The sequence below is a fragment of the Lynx canadensis genome, chromosome E1, assembly GCF_007474595.2.
Source record: "Lynx canadensis isolate LIC74 chromosome E1, mLynCan4.pri.v2, whole genome shotgun sequence".
NCBI classification, from domain to species: Eukaryota; Metazoa; Chordata; class Mammalia; order Carnivora; family Felidae; genus Lynx; species Lynx canadensis.
In genome coordinates this window covers 13731250-13745291 of record NC_044316.2, presented here as the reverse complement: position 1 = coordinate 13745291, position 14042 = coordinate 13731250, and the positions used below count along the sequence as shown (strand labels likewise).

Below are 14042 nucleotides of genomic sequence, written 5' to 3'. Positions count from 1 at the left end.
GAATGCAGCCAGCCTTAATTTCAGCCTTTTGAGGCTTCGAGCAGAGGACCCAGCTAAAATGTGCCAGATTCCAGATCCTTGGAAACTTGTGAGGTAACAAACTGATACTGTTTTAAGCCACTTAGTTTATGAAAATCTTTAATGCAGCAATAGAAAAGTAATACAGACTTGAAGGAGGGGTAGAAGTTAGAAGAATAAAGAGAAGAACATTTGAGACAGTGGATAGCATTTGTGAAACCCTGAGGTAGGATAATAATGATAGCTTACATTTACTATGTGCCTATTATGTGCCAAGCCTTATGCTAAGTGCTTCACATGGTCTTTTCGGGGAACAGAGACTTTGTCAATGCCAGTGAGGACTGAAGTGTAAGGTATTAGGGGAGGGCTGTAGGAAGAGAGGTTAGCAAGAGAAGGATCGGGCCATAGTCTTGTAAACTATGCCAAGAATTTTGGATTAATACTGAATGAATTGGGAAGTTATTATTATTATTATTTTTAAAGTTTTTAAATTTATTCTGAGAGAGGGAGAAAGAGAGAGTGAGAGAGCTGGGGAGGGACAGAGAGAGAATCCCAAGCAGACTCTGCACTGACAGTGCAGAGCTCAATGCAGGGCTCAGTCCCACAAACCATGAGCTCATGACCTGAGCTGAGATCAGGAATCAGATGCTTAACCAACCGGGCCATCCAGGCACCCCTGAAATGGGAAGTTATTAAAGGATTTTAAGCAGAGGAGGGACATTATATGATTTACATTAAAAAAGTTTTTTAATGTTTTATTTATTTTTGAGAGAGAGAGAGAGAGACAGAGTATGAGCAGGGGAGGGGCAGAGAGAGAGGGAGACACAGAATCCAAAGCGGGGTCCAGGCTCTGAGCTGTCAGCACAGAGCCCAACACGTGGCTTGAACTGGTGAACTGCAAGATCATGACCTGAGCCGAGTTGGACGCTTAATCAACTGGACCACCCAGGTACCCCCCTTTAAAAAAATATTTTTTTGATTTGCATTTTTAAAAGATCGTTCTGGCTGCTATGGGGAGGGCAGATTAGAGGGGGCAGAATGGATGTGGGAGGTCAGCTGGGAGAATGGAGCAGTGGTCAAGGTGAGAGATGATAGAGGCCTGGACCAGATGATGGAGATGAAGACCAAGAGAGGTTCCAGGTGTATTTTGGGGGTAGAATTGGCAGCACATGGGAATGGATTATATTAAGTCATGACGATGGGGAGGGTGAATGTTTGGGATGTCTCCTAGTTTTCCAGTTTGGGCAACTCAGATATGTTTGCTGGATCTTTCTACATTTCCTCACCTTTCACATTAGACCTCTTTCACAATGGACCTCTTCTCTAATCTATAATTTCTCTGTAGGTGATCTTGTCCAATCCCATGGCTGTAACTACCATTTATATGCTGACCCCTAAACTAACGCTCTCCTGTATGCTAGACTGACTGCTTAAGACCACCATTTGGATGTCTAATGGGTCCCTCAAATTTACATGCCCCAATACTGAACTCTTGTGATCTGTCTTAAAAACATGCTCTTGCCCACTGTTCACCATCTTGATAAATGGCACTGATTTTTACCTATTCTCTCAGTTTCTCAGGCCAAGAACTTAGGAGTTATCTTTAATTCCTCTCTTTCTTCATATTCCACAGCCAATCCATCTGCAAATCCAGTTGTCTCCACCTTTGAAAATGTGCATCCTGAATCCAATCGGTTCTCACTATCTCCATTGCTGTCAACCCTAGTCCCAGCTCCCACCATCCCTCTGATGTATCACTGTGGTAGCCTGTGACTGGCTTCTCTCTTCCACTCCTGCCTTGTTTCCCATGCAGCAGCTGGAGTTCCTTTAGCAAATCTGATCATGTCTCCCTGCTCCCCACTCAAAACCCCCCAACAGTTCCCCATCACACTTAATTCCTAGTCCAGAATTCTTACCAGATCCTATACAATTGTCCCTGGCTCTGTTTGCTCTCTTCTACTACTGCTCTTCCATTGCTGGCTCCACCCAAGGCACTCTGGCTTCCTTACTGTTTCCTGAATATGCCACACGCTCTTGCCTCAGGGACTTTGTGTGTTCTGTCCCATCTCCCAGGAATACCCTTCACCCAGATACCCTCATGGCCCATTCCTCCCCTTCATTGAGGACTCTGCTCAGATGTTACTTCCTCAGAGCCCTTCTCTGATTACCTGATTTAACATAGAACCCTCTGTCACTCTCCACTCCCTTAATCTGCATTGTTTTTCTCCCATGAATTTATCACCACATGAGTATATTACATTTTGCTTCTTGCCCATTTCCTCTGCCAGACTGTTGGCAACATAAGATGAAGGTCTCTGTTTTGTTTCCTCCCATTCCCTAGTGCCTAGCACAGTATCTGGCAAATAGAATATACTCAGTAAATACCCGTGGAATGTACAAGTGAGTGAATTTGTGGAGCTGGGCAGACTGATGGAGGAGCAGACTTACAGAGGAGATAAGTTGAAGCCTGAGACATGTTAGATTTGACATGTTCATGACCTAAACGGGGAGAAATAGATGTCCAGCAGGCAGTCAGATATACTGGTGCATAACCCAGAAGGAACAGAGAAGCTCCGTCTGTGCTGCTGTAAAACTATGTCGGCATGTGTGTGCCTGTGTGTCTGCACATGTCCCTGAGTCTGTGTGTGTGCCTCGAGGAGTGCACGTATGTGTACATGCATGTTTGGGGGGGGGTTCTTGCTTCTCTTGCATCTATGTGTCTGGTCTGTGCGCACCTGGAGGACGAAGGCACGTGGGCCTCTGCTTGTGATGAAGAGAGAAAATATCTGTTCCCAACCGCTGAAACGTAAGTGTCTCTGAAGAGTAAAAGCCTTTTCCACACAGCCCTGGAGACTGGACCCTGGCCATTGTGAGAGGCTGAGCCAACCAGCTGTTTCTGAGCCTTCCCAGAAGGACTTGAGGATTTGTTTCCAACTAGGCAGGCTGCTCTTCTCAGGGCAGAAATTTGGGTCACAAATGATCTTGGCAGATATTCTTTCTTACACATTATTGTTTAGTTTGTTTGGGGGAGAGCGGGAAATGGAGTGGGGAAGGGGAACCACAATACAGATCTCTTATTTGCGGCTGTCACACTTCAGAAAGCCCAAGCCAGGAAAATGTCAGATTTTCCCAGAGAAATGCAGCCCTGGGGGCACCTGGGTGTCTCAGTATGTCAAGCTTTGACTCTCGGTTTTGGCTCGGGTCTCACAGTTCGTGGGTTCTAGCCCTGTGTTGGGGTCCACGCAGGCAGTACAAGGCCTGCTTGGGATTTTCTCCCTGCCCCTCCCCCACTCGCGCTCTCTCAAAAATCAATAAATAAACAGAAAGAAGAAAGAAAGAAAGAAAGAAAGAAAGAAAGAAAGAAAGAAAGAAGGAAGGAAAGTAAGTCCTGGAAACCTCTGGCTTGAGAAGAAGCTTGTGCCTGAGAACTTGGTCCAGGCCAGTGGCAGCAGCTGAAGGGTTAGAGTTACCAGCTTTATCTTCTCCCCACATCCGGCCCAAGATGTCCTACCTCACAGATTAAAGTGAGAAGGGTCCCTTGCCTTTGTCCACTGTCCTGGCCACCTCAGGGTCTGTATTGTTTCCCTGCCCACCTTCTCCTGTGCTCCTAGTTCTTCTTTGTTTTAATTTTCTAGCTTGATGAAAATGTTCATTTAACAAATTGTCTATTTAAAAATAAAAAAGGGGCCTGTAACAGAGGGTTCAAGTTTATAGAGGTAATCCCGGTTACTTTTACCATGCCTCTCATCTGTCTGCAAGTTACAAGTATTTTTCCCCTTGGGAAGTTGCTGGGAGAATGCTTCTGTGCTCATGTCTCCAACTACAGACAAAATGCCAGGCTCAGGAACCCTCTAACCCAACACAATTCTCACTCTCTAAGGCCTGGGCTCCTGGTCTTTAAAAATGACCTCACCTCCTGCTTGTCTTTTCGAAGCTTCTGGGTACGCACTTTTCTTGCCAGGTATCTGATTCCAACGGACATGGCAAATAGGAAACTGTAGTTCTCTCCCCTTTCCCTTGTTATAGTTCTTTGGGTTAGAAGAACCACAGAAAATGCAGAATCATAGCACTCAGGGCTCCAGGGGCAGTTGGGATCATCCTAATCACTGGTTTGCAAATTTTGCTACACAGAGCCCAGAGTTCCGCAGAGGAGTCTCAGAAGTTGTCAAAATGGTTGGAGGCACAAGGCAGAGGCTTTGTTATTTTTACCCCTCATTTATATGATGGACAATTCATTGGAGAAAAGCCTTCTGCTAATCAAAAGTTTGAACATCACTCTTAAAGTCCAGTCTTTCCTTGGGTGGCTAACCACTCCCTCTCCCTCAATCTGCTCAATGTCCCCTGGCCTCTGCTGCCCCATCTCACCCTCAGGCAGACGAAGCGGCTGGGAGAGGAACCAGAACTGAAGACTCTTGCTTTCTGCTTATGTGGAGTTTACATTTTCTGCCACCCCTCACCCCCTGACTGCTTCTCTTGTCCCAGTTTCAATTTCCTTCTTCGTGTTTCTTTTCTCTTCGGCACTGAAAGTATTTATTGAGTCAACAAATATCCTTGTACTGTTCTGAACACTCAATATCCACGTTTTGTTAAAATTCTTTAAGAATGCCTTCTTGGGGCACCTGGGTGGCTCAGTCGGTTAAGTGTCCGACTTCGGCTCAGGTCATGATCTCACGGTCCGTGAGTTCGAGCCCCGTGTCGGGCTCTGTGCTGACAGCTCAGAGCCTGGAGCCTGTTTCGGATTCTGTGTCTCCCTCTCTCTCTGCCCCTCCCCCGTTCATGCTCTGTCTCAATAAATAAACATTAAAAAAAAAAAAGAATGCCTTCTTGTTTCGGGGAGAATATTAAACTCATTTTTGTCATTTTTATAGTCAGGGTAGGTATATTAGACATGGCAAGCATGGTAATAAATGGATAAATAAATTACGTCCTTTATTTTTCTTAGTCTTTATTCCTCTCTACTACCTGGCTCTGAGGCCTCGGGTAGTGGGAGAACAGAAACTCAAGAAGTGTTTCTCAGATATGGAGCACAGGTAATAATACTTATAATAATCATCACTGCACAGGTAATACTTACATAACAATAATAAATGGCTGGCACTGTTCTTAGCATTTTACATATATTAACTCATATTAACTCATTTATGTTTATAACAACCCTACATTGAAGGTTCTATCAGTATATCCACTCCATAGATGAGGAAACAGAGGCTCAGACAGGTTAAGTACCTTGCCCAATAGACACAACTATAGTTTCTGGCAACTAGGAGCACCCCACTGGGTGCTCACCCTGCATTAAGGTCCTTCAAATCTAAACACAGTCCACATTTGCAGTCTGATCTCCTCTTCTTTGGGATTCTACCTTTTTTGCTTTCACAGCAAACTCACCCCATATCCATGGATGAACATCCCTCTCCCCTCTCTCTGCCTCCTGAAACCTGCCCCATCCTTCAAGGCCCTACTCAAAGGCTACCTTTCTTACTAACCTTTCCTTGACCCTCACCAAGCTGGAATGACTCCCTTCCATTGCTGTGTTTCCCAGGAATCATTCTACCATGTATCACACTTCCCGGCCCCCCCCCCCCCGGCAACCTCCGTGTGAGTGCACAGGGGTGCCTGGCTTCTGCTCTAAGCCATAAAGTTACTGAGGGCAAGACCTTGTCTTTGGGAATCCTTTGCATGGAACAGGTGCACAATGAATGTTGGTAAAACAGGGAGAATGAGTTCAGTGTTATTGGGAATCACCTAGGCAAGTAAGTACATGTATTAGAAAGTAACCCCCCCTCCCCCCAAGTCCTTGGCTCTCCTAGGGACTTGAGTTGGGAACAAGAAGTCAGGCTTTGACAAATGTCTGATACTCTGCAGGGTGGGCTCACCCGGCCAGTGGGTGGAGCCATCTTCCCCAGGGGTCTTGTGATTCTCTCCACTCCAGAACCTCTCCTCCTCGGTTACCCCTAGGCTATGGGTTCCCCCTCCACTGAAGGGGAGAGATCTCAGGACACCCAGCCTCAGCAAAGCTGAGTGTCCAGGGACACGGGAGTGGGATGTATGAGGAAACTGGAGCCCCCATCCCCTTCAGTCTGGGTGTTCTGCCTGATTATGCCTCCAATATGACTCCCAGAGAAGGCAGAGGGGGATATGGAGACTAAGGAGGACGAGGAAGAGGGGTACCAGGAAGGACAGGGAAAGGAAGGCATAAAGACGTGTGTGATGGGAGGTGGCAGGAGGTGGCGGTGGCTCGACCTCAGGCCGCTCTGGACTCTTCGCCAGGGCCGGTAAGGACCTGAGTCCGGGTGGTGGAGGACAACTTCTGCCAGCAGCCCGCGGGTCCTGTCCGCCTCCCGCGCGCTGCGGTGCCCAGCCCAGCGCCAGCCCTCCCAGGGGAGCTGGAGCTCCGGCCCCGCTGCTCTCCGCCGGAGGCCACCCCCACTGTCCACCCCCCACGCCCACCGGCCTCCTCACCTTCGGGACCTGAGGGAGCGACTGGCCAGCAGGGCCCTGGGTCCGGGCCAGGCTGGGTGGGGGGAGGCGCTCTTCTTCCCCGCGCTAGCTGCGCCTGGGGTTCCGCAGCACCCGCCCGGGCTGCGGCGCCATCAGCTGCTGCGAGGCTGCGGGGCTGTCGGGCCGGGTCTCCGGGGGGTTCCGGGGCGCCGAAGGGGGGTCCGGGGCGGGCTCCAGGCGTAAACACCCAGCAACGTGACCGGAACTGGCGAACGAGCCGTAGGGGGGAGCGGGGGGGGCGGGAGAGATAAGGGGGGAGGGGAGGGACCTGGGACTGGCGGGGAGGGGCCGTGGGCGGGGCGGGGGGAGGGGAGGCTGGCGGCGCGCAGTCGGGGGAGGGGAAACCCCAGGAGCCCCGGGAGCCAGGCCTGAGGACCCCGGCGGGCAGCCGAACTCAGGGAGCTGGCTTTGCCTGGGAGCTGGAAGGGAAACCCAGGGAACCCGCCGGCCACTTGGCGAGCAAGGGCGCGGCGGGCGGATCAGCACCGCGGACAGCGCCCAGGCCTGTAGGCCGCGATCCGCTCCGCCCCTCTGCCCACCCACTGGCGTAGGAACCAGGGCTATGCCCACTGGCCCAGGGAAGGGTTGAGGGGGCGACCTGACCAAAGGTCAAGAAACCTATTTTGTGCCTAATTGGCAGCGAAGTGAGACCTCTCACTAGCTGTGTGACCTTGGGTGAATCACATCACCTACCTCTCTGGGCCCTAATTGGTAAGACATCTTCTTTTCCTCTGGGAACCTCCCAAGAGCCAAGATAAAATCTTTTATGAACTCTGAAGTCCAGAACATTGGTACTGATACGTTTTCACTGCACAAGGGAGACTTCTGTAGTTGGACTACTTGGCTTCTAATTCTGGCTCTACCAATAGCTTTCTCTTCCCTGGACCTTGGTCTCCTTATTTGTAAAATGGGATATCGATGGTCTATGCAACCCATATGTCTCTGAGTTGTTGTGAGGATGAAATAAATTAACATTTGTAAAGTGCTTAAAACAGTGCTACATGCTCACTAGGCATTCGTATTCATAATGGCAAGGGACCAGGTGGTGTTGTATGAGTGGCAGGGGACTCAGCTCTGGGTAAGTCATTTCCATCCCTGCCTTTAGGGGCCAGAGGAAGGGTCTGAGGGGATTCAGGTTAAAGGGCTGATATGACTTTTCCCACACCATTGCCAACCAAATATTCCATGCCCTGCCTTTTGGGGCCAAATATCCAGAGAAGTCCTCCACTTTTGTCTCCAGAACTGGAAGACTCTGACATGAGGGCTTTGGAGGGGGTTTTGGCAACTCATTGGCCTCAAAGGTACCCTGCCTTCTCTCTATGGATCTCTTTCCTCCCTGCTCTCCAGTCAACTTTTAAGCCTTCACTGGACTTGGGTGTCAATAAATAAAAGTTTTAGCTGCTCCTAGAAGATTCTAACCCTCAAAAAGTTGAAGAAATGGGACACCAGGGTGGCTCAGTCGGTTAAACATTCAACTTCAACTCAGGTCATGATTTCGCAGTTTGTGAGTTTGAGCCCCGCATCGGGCTCTGTGCGGACAGCTCAGAGCCTGGAACCTGTTTCGGATTCTGTGTCTCTCTCTCTCTTTCTCTGCCCCCTCCCCCCCCACTCACGCTGTCTCTCTCAAAAATAAATAAACATTAAAAAAATGTAAAAAGTTGAAGAAATGACTCTCTTTTAGGTCTCTTGGCAAGTAGAGTTCCTATTTTGTTCAAAGGTGTCTCAAATCCCACTCTGTAGGAACTCCAGATTCTAGCTGTGCTTTGAGTGGCCCCACTTCATCCTGTCTTCCCTGAAGAAACCCCTGAAAGAGAAGCAGAAAGGCCAACACTGTCCTGCTTCTTAGTGCCTCTCTGTCCCTCTAAGGGCAGTATTCCTGGACTGTGTACTGTGTCGGTATCCGGCAGGCCCATGGGTTCTGATGAACCATCAACTCATCAATGATTTCGACTGTCAACTCTGAGGAAATAACCCCTCAACTTCATGATGTACTGGTAAGAAGGATGAAAGATATGTTTAGTATCCCCCCAAAATGTGTGGTATGAAGGAGCTTGAAAACTTGGGCTCTCATACTAGCTCTGTTACTTACCATTTGAGTAATTCTGGGCAAATCTCAACCTCTCTGAGCTCTAATTTCTCCTCGGTGAAATGTGAAAAGTAACATTTGCTTTGCCAACAGGATCATTGTGAGGTTGTCAGGAGGAGAGGGTGAACGTATTTTGTGAAGGGCATGCACACGGCATTGTTATGATCACATCCCAATGTTTTTCTCCTTGATCTTATCAAGATAGATCCTGGGACTTTGGCTTTTCATCAGCCAAAGCAAACAGTCCCGCCCCAGATGTTTGTCTGAGGGGTGGCCCTGCCTCATGGGAACTTCCGGCTTTGCCCCAAGACGCACTTCTTATAGAGTCCTGCACTGGGCTCTGCACAAGCTCCCAGCTGGGCATGGAAGACCTGGCCTCTAGGGCTGTCCTCAGGACACTTGCAACATCTTTGGCTGGACAACTATCCACATGTAGAACAACAAAAGATGTGTACAAAGCACCCATAAAACAACTGAAAGGGATGGGCCAGCAGAGCTGAGAGAGCACCATGTGAAGACAGAGCTAGGGCCTGGACTTGGGACAAGAGGACTTGGGGTGCCTCCTTGAGGAGGGTAACAATCATAAAGCCAGTATGCAGAGTAATACTGAGCAAAACTGACTGCGTGGCACTCTACCTTAGGTTGTAGGGAGACCCAGACATGTTATGAGATATGGAGATAATGACATTGGAATGATCATGTTGGTGACAATGAACATTCATTAAGCACTTTCTATGTGCCAGGCAACCTACTAAATGCTGCTTAAAAATTGTTTTTATTGTTTTCAAAATTAAACTTTTTTTTTTTCAAAGTAAACTCTACCCCTGACGGGTCTCAAACTCATGACCCCAACATCAAGAGTTGCCTGCTTTATGGACTGAGCCATCCAGGCACCCCTCAAAGTTAAAGTTGTAATGAAGTCTAAGGAAACTAAAGTGTATTAAAAAAAAGGAGCACCTGCCTATTATGGTCGGTAGAGTGAGTGACTCTTGATCTTGGAGCTGTGAGTTTGAGCCCCACACTGGGAGTAGAGCTTACTTTAAAAAACCCCAAATCTTAAAAGCCTAAAAAAATGTGGACATCTCACCTCAGAAGTAACCATCTCACCTCAGGGTTTTGAGCTGAGCACTTTACCCACATAAACTCATTTAAACTGTAGAGAAATCTTATTGGAAAGATTTATCCCCATTTGCAGGTGGAGAAAACAAAACTCAAGAGAGGTTAAATTTAACACCACCCATGTGGTAAGCAGTGGAATGAGGCGGGACTCAAACTCTAGCCCAATCAAGCCGGAGGTGACTTCCTGAGGTCTCTCAGTGAAGGGGATGGAGTCAGCTCTGGAAGAAGACACCCATAGTGGTCACGAGTTTTAGAGGAAGCTGCTAACCAGTTCAAAGAGTGAGGTGTGGGTAGCAGAGAAGGCCTAGAAGTTCCCTTCATCTCTTCATGACACCTTGGGATTCTGACTTTCTGAGTTCTGTTTGGGTAACAGCTCTGTATATGGGTCAGTGTCCTGGCAGGGAACAGACGGCACATTTAAAATGGATCATTTGAAAAGAGTTAAGGGACTATTTACAAAGCTGTGGACAGAGGTTAAGAGACAAGAGATAGAGCCGTTAGCATCCCTAGCACTGGAGGGACAAGAGAAGGGGAACTCAGAAAGGATGGATTTGGGGGCATCTGGGTGGCTCAGTTGTTTAAGCATCTGACTCTTGATTTCAGCTCAGGTCATGATCTCATGGTCTGAGGGTCTGATATCGAGTCCCGCATCAGGCTCTGTGCTGACAGCCTGGGATTCTTTCTCTCCTTCTTCCCCTGCCCCTCCCCTGCTCACGCTCTCAATTCTCTCTCAAGAAGAAGAAGAAGAAGAAGAAGAAGAAGAAGAAGAAGAAGAAGGAGGAGGAGGAGGAGGAGGAGGAGGAGGAGGAGGAAGGGAAGGAGAAGGAGAAGGAGAAGAAGAAGAAAAGAACTGAAGGATATGGGGAGAGTGCCGCCTAGCAGGAGCTGTAGCTTTCCTTAAATGGAATCCACTGACCCCCAGGGACCTGGAAGGGAGGAAGCTGAGGAATAAGTAGACTGACTTCACTCTCCTCCTGCCTCCCAATACCCTGCTGGTGACTTTTTCAGCCAATTCCAATCAGCAGCCAAGAGTTAAGGGAGGCCATTGACATTGCCTGTACAGGTTGACTCCCCGGTGCCCAAGCAGGATGGAGAAAGATGGGGAAAGGTTCTGGATGGATGAGATATCTGGCACAGCCTTCCTTATCAGCTTGAGTCTTATTTGCTGTTCTTTGCCAGGCCACTGCCCACTGAGTGTCCTAGCACTGGTAGGAACCAACACCGCCTCTCCATGCAACAAGGCTGCAGGGGTAGCTCTTTTCTTCAAAGACTCTGATCATACTGTCCTTGCCTCCTGAGTTAAGAGCTTGGAGCCCCAAAGACCACCCAGCCTGGGTCCCTTAGAATTCTGTAGCCACAGGGATGGTGTGTGGGGAGTTCTGACATAGGAAAGCCAGCCAAAGGTCATGTGGGTAAGCCTCTTAGCCCACCTTCTCAATGAAAGATCAAACTGGAGCGAGGCTCCATTTTCTTCAGCGGTGAAATGCCTGATTTTGATAAAATGGTCCCTAAAGTCTCAGCCCTGAATTTCAGTCTTTGGTTATTCTTTTTTTTAAATGTTTATTTATTATTTTGAGAGGGGGGGGAAGGAGGGGCAGAGAGAGAGGGAGACACAGAAACCGAAGCGGGCTCCAGGCTCTGAGCTGTCAGCAGAGAGCCCGACGCGGGGCTTGAACTCACAGACAGTGAGCTGAAGTTGGACATTTAACCAACTGAACCACCCAGGCGCCCCCTAAGTCTTCGATTATTCCTAAACCACTAGCATGGCAACAGGAATGAACCGTGTGTGTGTGTGTGTGTGTGTGTGTGTGTGTGTGTGTGTACCGGGCCACAATTTTGCCTCAGACACATCCCCTCTGCCTCAATCTTGCCTACATCTTCCTCCATCTAGGGCAGAGAGCTCAGGAGCTCACCCAATAGGTATCATTGAGGGGAACCCCAGGAGTTCTCCTACCTGTATCTCAAATCCATCCATTTTAGATCACTTTCCATGATCTTGGGCTACTAGCTCCCAAACTCTTTGGTGATCTGGTGTAACTGTGGCTCCTTTTTTCCTTTATTTTTCCCTAGCTTTATATTAGTTTTATCACACATGATGCTCCTCATTTTGCCTTATATGTACCACTTCCTACAGCCAGTTCTTTTCAATATGTTTTATTAGAGAAGTAGTAGAATTACACTTTAGAAAGATTGGGAAATAAGTACAGTAACAAAAAAATGTGCCTGTAATCATATGGTCCTAATGCAACTACTGTCACTTTTGTGAATTATCTTCTAGTGTTTTCATACCCATGATGACTCACCTACTTGTTTTCATGCCATAACTGTCTGATATTTTCCACCACATTGGATCATAACTTTTCTTTCATGTTTCTAAAGGGTCTTTATTGTTTTGGAACCTCTTAAAGATAGTTGGCTATTTGTACTTAATTTTTGCCTTTTATTTGTTAGAAATAAATTATTACTTTAAAATGACTTTTTAGAGGGGCGCCTGGGTGGCTCAGTCAGTTAAGCTTCCAACTCTTGACTTGGGCTCGGGTCTTGATCTCACAGTTCATGGGATGGAGCCCCTCGTCAGGCTCTGTGCTGACCATGCAGAGCCACTTGGGATTCTCTCTCTCTCTCTTCTCTCTCTGCCCTTTCCCTGTGCATGCTCTCTCTCTCTCTCTCTCTCTCTCTTTCTCAAAATAAATACATAAACTTAAAAAAAATAGGACATGTTGATGCTTAAAAAACCAAAAACCTCCTCCTCAACTTCTCTGTCCAAAGTTTTCCATCATTAACAAGTTCTATGTGTACACGCGCACACACACACACACACACACACACACACACAGTTTGTTATTTTTAAGACACTGATATCATCATATAGCACCATATCCTGCTTTGCATTTTGCTGTTTTCACTTGGAAATATCCTAAAGGTCAGGAAATGTTTTCATTTGCTACTCAATGCCTATGTATTTAAAAAAATTATGTTTTCTCATCATTCACTGTAGAATAATTAGGAATTCTAGATAAGCAAATATGTGAAAACAAATTTGTCCATTTATATCTCCCAGTCATAACAACTTTTAACATTTGGCATTACAAATTTTTTTTAATGTTCACTTATTTTTGAGACAGAGAGGGAGGGGGAGAGAGAGAGAGAGAGAGAGAGAGAGAGAGAGAGGCAGAGAGAGAGGGAGACACAGAATCTGAAGCAGGCTCCAGGCTCTGAGCTGTCAGCACAGAGCCCAACGTGGGGCTCAAACTCATGAACTGCAAGATTTACAGTACAGTGCATCCATTTTCTTATTGTTTGATAATCAGGTGGTTTTCCTTTTTAATGTTCTTTTTTTTTCTTTTTTTTTCTTCAGGGGAAAGCGCAAACGCAGTCCCCCACTACCACAAATCATGCACTCGAGTTTCCCACATTTGAGGAAATCTCAGGGGTCAGCACATCCCGAGTGCAAGGGGTCAGCACATCCTGAGTGCCCTGGGAAAACCACCTTCCTGATCATGGTATCTCCCCTGCCAGGTAAATATTACTTTTTAATGTTCTTAAACAGTAATGTGATGAATGTCCTGGTAGCTTAATCATTTGAAAAGTGACTTTCATGGGCTCTGCACTGACAGCAGAGAGCCTGCTTGGGATTCTCTCTCCCCCTCTCTGTCCTTCCCCTGCTCATGTGCAGTCTCTCTCTTTCTCTCTCCCTTAAAATAAATAAATGAACTTAAATTGACTTTTATTGTATTTTTTCTTATTGTACCTATTTATTTAGAAAAATAAGAATAGATGGATAAGAAAAAGAATAAAATAAAAATCATTATGACTTCACCTACCCATACATAAATCACCTTTTTTTCATTGTAGTGACACAATTTATTTATTATTTTATTTTATTATATTTTTATTTATTTACTTTCTATAATTTACGTATTTTTTATAATTTACATCCAAGTTAGCACATGGTGCAACGATGATTTCAGGAGTAGATTCCTTATGCCCCTTACCCATTTAGCCCATCCCCCTTCCCACAACTTCTCCGGCAACCCTCTGTTTGTTCTCTATATTTAAGAGTCTCTTATGTTTTGTCCCCCTCCCTGTTTTTATATTATTTTTGCTTCCTTTCCCTTATGTTCATCTGTTTTATATCCATAAATCACCTTTTTATTTGTTCTTATAGTTCTTATAGATGTTTCTAACAAATATATTAATATACTGGTTCTTTATGGTAACTTCTTTTTATCTTAAAAAATTTTTTTAAATGTTTTATTCATTTTTGAGACAGAAAGAGACAGAGCATGAGCAGGGGAGGGACAGAGAGAGAGCAAGACAC

General features: G+C 46.7%; 1 non-coding gene across 1 annotated transcript; it reads right to left on the bottom strand.

Moving 5' to 3' along the window:
* Nucleotides 1-13076: 13076 nt before the first annotated feature.
* LOC115501874 lies at nucleotides 13077-13248 on the bottom strand. Its single transcript, XR_003964932.1, has one exon. It is a non-coding gene; the product is annotated as a U1 spliceosomal RNA (small nuclear RNA).
* Nucleotides 13249-14042: the final 794 nt, after the last annotated feature.